The 3,955-nt window shown below is 53.8% G+C and overlaps 1 protein-coding gene across 3 annotated transcripts in view; it reads right to left on the bottom strand.

Annotated features, from left to right (window-relative positions):
- The window catches only part of SLC6A6 (solute carrier family 6 (neurotransmitter transporter), member 6), an 85,233-nt gene that overhangs the window by 66,620 nt on the left and 14,658 nt on the right, over positions 1-3,955 (bottom strand). The gene's annotated exons all lie outside the window — the stretch shown is intronic.

The following is a 3,955-nucleotide window of genomic DNA, read 5'->3' on the forward strand; positions in this document are numbered from 1 at the left end:
ACTCAAAAGCCTCTTGATGAAATTGAAAGTGGAGAGTGAAAAAGTTGGCTTAAAGCTCAACATTCAGAAAACGAAGATCATGGCATCTGGTCCCATCACTTCATGGGAAATAGATGGGGAAACAGTGGAAACAGTGCCAGACTTTATTTTGGGGGGCTCCAAAATCACTGCAGATGGTGACTGCAGCATGAAATTAAAAGACGCTTACTCCTTGGAAGGAAAGTTATGACCAATCTAGATAGCATATTCAAAAGCAGAGACATTACTTTGCCAACTAAGGTCCATCTAGTCAAGGCTATGGTTTTTCCTGTGGTCATGTATGGATGTGAGAGTTGGACTGTGAAGAAGGCTGAGCGCCGAAGAATTGATGCTTTTGAACTGTGGTGTTGGAGAAGACTCTTGAGAGTCCCTTGGACTGCAAGGAGATCCAACCAGTCCATTCTGAAGGAGATCAGCCCTGGGATTTCTTTGGAAGGAATGATGCTAAAGCTGAAACTCCAGTACTTTAGCCACCTCATGCGAAGAGTTGACTCATTGGAAAAGACCCTGATGCTGGGAGGGATTGGGGGCAGGAGGAGAAGGGGACGACAGAGGATGAGATGGCTGGATGGCATCACTGACTCGATGGACGTGAGTCTGAGTGAACTCCGGCAGTTGGTGATGGACAGGGAGGCCTGGCTTGCTGCAATTCATGGGGTCACAAAGAGTCAGACACGACTGAGCGACTGAACTGAACTGAACTGAGGTTGGTTATCTCTGGATGGCAGGACTAGAGACGAACTTGATTTTCTTCTTACGAGTTTTCTGTGCTCTCCGAACTTCTGTATGAAAAGCGTGTAACGTCTCCACACCAGAAGAAATCATTCAGTGATGGAGTGGAGGTGTTAAGTAAATGCTACAGTGACGCTCGTACCGCAACAGCAGTGGACAAAATCGAGACACTGCGCATCTTAAATTTACACTACCGTTGTATGTCAAAGGTGTCTCTGTTTTTAAAAAATCATATAACATAATCAGGGAACAAAGACGTTTCTGTCTAGGCCCTTCGAAGCAGCAAGTTTGGTGGGTGGTCGCCGGGTGCCTGTACTGCCACCCCTAACTCCGTCAGAGTTTACAAGCTGGGGCGGGGTGGGTGGGGATGGTTGAGGAGGCGCAGATGGAGAAGGCCCACAGGAACTCTTACGATAAGCCCAAAGAGACCCCCCTTCCTCAGATTCCAGGGCACCCAAGAGGGTGGATCTGATTTTCAGGTCGGCGGGGTGGGGGCTGTTGTTCAGGGATCCCACCTGGGAGAGGAGATAAGAAATGCTACTTGGTTCTGGCACCAACTTTGTTACGAGCTCCAGCCCTCCCAAACCCCCTGGGAGGACCAGTCATTACCACTGACTTTCCACTGTCTCCCCCTCCCAGGGCTCTCACTGCTCCATTTCACAGCTGGGTAGGGAAGAGGAAGCTTTGAGAGGCTCGGCCAGTGACCGCCCTCGAGGTCACACAGCTGGCCAGGGTTGGAGCTGGCATTTGAGCCCGGCTTGGCTGACTCTCCAGCTCCATGGACTTTCCACCACATGGGTTGCCCTCCAGGTCAGGAATACTGCTTTTGGCGGGTTCATTAGTAACCCAGGGTCTGCTGACCAGCCGACAGACACACACACATCGGTCAGATCCTCGACTCTGTGGGGGCCCCTGAGTGATCATTGTGCCCTTTCTCAGGTGGGAACTTAAGTCCAGACACCCAGCGGAGCCGAGACGTCAGAGAAGGCAACTGTTCTCTAAAGACACAGCCCTCCAGACCCTGTTCCCTGCCAGTCCGCGGCCAGGGAGACCCAGCAGGAAGACTAAACCGGAAGGGCTGCTTGGAGGAGGCGTCAGATAAGCCTCTCTTGTCAAATGGGCTCCCACCAAGTGTGGACGGATCAGCAAGCCTTGGAAGAGAGGAACGTGTGGCCTGCCTCTGTGGATCGCCTCTAAGGGCCAAGCCCCTTGCACAAGAGTGTCTTTATCTGGAGCAGAATGCACATTCCAGCTTCAGGGCGGTAGGCACCTGGCTTCCAGGCTGCCCTGGGCTACTCATTAACCAGTGAGAGGCCTCGGGGCGGGGGGAAGGGCTGGACCAGAGTCTGCTCCAGCCTGGGGGAGCGGCCGGGGGAGGGCCCTGCTGGGTGGTGTTGGCACCAGTCAGATCGACCAGAGTTCATGTCCTGTGTGACCCGGGGGTGAACGGGCGGTCGGATCACCACTCTGAGCCTCAGTTTCCGCATCTGTGGGGTGGAGCACCACCATGGCACGGATGGTTACTGCGAGGGCAGCAGGCACCTGCGGTGCCAGCGGAGTCTGACACAGAGACGGCATGCAGGGCTTGGTGGTCGTCCCTACACAGGGCAGCACCGTGCCCGTCCCAGGGCCACAGCGGGAGAAAATCCACTATCGTGCAAACCCTCAGAGGCACAGTGGACGTTGCTAAAGAGCTCCGTCCATGTTCGAGATGATTCCTCTCGCTATTTATGGCAGTGATGACTCCGGAGGCTGACCCAGAGCGGGGGCAACTCCGTGCCACTTGGCAGCTGGTCAGGGAGGTGTCCAGAGCCACCCGGGATGTGCCAGCCTGGCTCTCTGCACCTGAAGTCAAGCCACGAAGGACAGGTCTTGGGTGGGGCCAGGGCCCGTGGCTGCTGGTGACAGAGACTCAGGGCTGGTGGCTTGATGGCGGGGTGGAATCGGATCCACCAAGGGTCTTCGGGCATTTCTCCCAGTCCTGGCTTCCCAGGTGACCCCAGTCAACCAAACCCAGCCCTGGGAAGCTCGAACCGCAGGAGAAATTTCTGCCTAGGAAGCCAGGTTTTCAAATTCCAGACAAAGATGTACTAGTGGGTCATGAAATCAACCGAGGGGGTCAGGGTGATGGTTGTTAAGAAGGCGAACAGGAGAGAAGAGAGTCCTACAGACGACAAGGCTGCGCGCATCACTTTGTGAAACTTTGGTTTCAGTCTCATGCGTGTGTAAGTACTCGCCGCAACCTGTCATGAAGTGTGCTTCTTACTGAACACACGACTCAAAGACTTCTTTGAAAACCCCTAGGGGCTTCCCTGGTGGCTTAGATGGTGAAGAATCTGCCTGCAATGTGGGAGACCCGGGTTCTGGGTAGGGAAGATCCCCTGGAGAAGGGCATGGCAACCCACCCCAGTATTCTTGCCTGGAGAATCCCATGGACAGAGGAGGCTGGCGGGGTCCAGTCTGTGGGGTCACAGCGAGTCAGACACAGCTGAGCATACACACACACACAGTGGGGATGTTTAAATCAAGGCTTAGAAGGCAACTGCAGAAAAGTGGCTTGAGTCAGGTTCCTGCCCCCACCAAACCCTTTTAACAAACACATTAAAAGCACTACTAAAGTCAGTCAGAAAGAGAAAGACAAATATCGTACATTAATGCACACATGTGGAATCTAGAAAGATAGTACTGGTGAACCTTTTGCAGGACAGCAATGGAGATGCAGGCATAGAAAACAGACTTGTGGAAACAGTGGAGGAAGGAGAAACAGTGAAAGTGAAAGTCGCTAAGTCGTGTCCGACTCTCTGTGACCCCCATGGACTACACAGTCCATGGAATTCTCTAGGAATTCTCCAGGCTTTCTCCAGGCCAGAGTACTGGAGTGGGTAGCCTTTCCCTTCTCCAGGGGATCTTCCCAACCCAGGGATCGAACCCAGGTCTCCCGCATTGCAGGCAGATTCTTCACCAGCTGAGCCACAGGGGAAGCCCAGAGGAAGGAGAGGGTAGGACAAATTGAGAGAATAGCATGGAAAATGCACCTCACCGTATGCAAAATAAACAGCAAGTGGGAATGCCCTGCGTGACACGGGGCGCTCAAGCCCGCACTCTGTGACAACGAGAGGGGTGGGGTGGGGTGGGAGATGGGAGGGAGACTCCAGAGAGAGGGGACATAAGTGTACCTGTGGCT

Source organism: Bison bison, unplaced genomic scaffold (assembly GCF_000754665.1).
Source record: "Bison bison bison isolate TAMUID 2011002044 unplaced genomic scaffold, Bison_UMD1.0 scf7180017864482, whole genome shotgun sequence".
Lineage (NCBI taxonomy): Eukaryota > Metazoa > Chordata > Mammalia > Artiodactyla > Bovidae > Bison > Bison bison.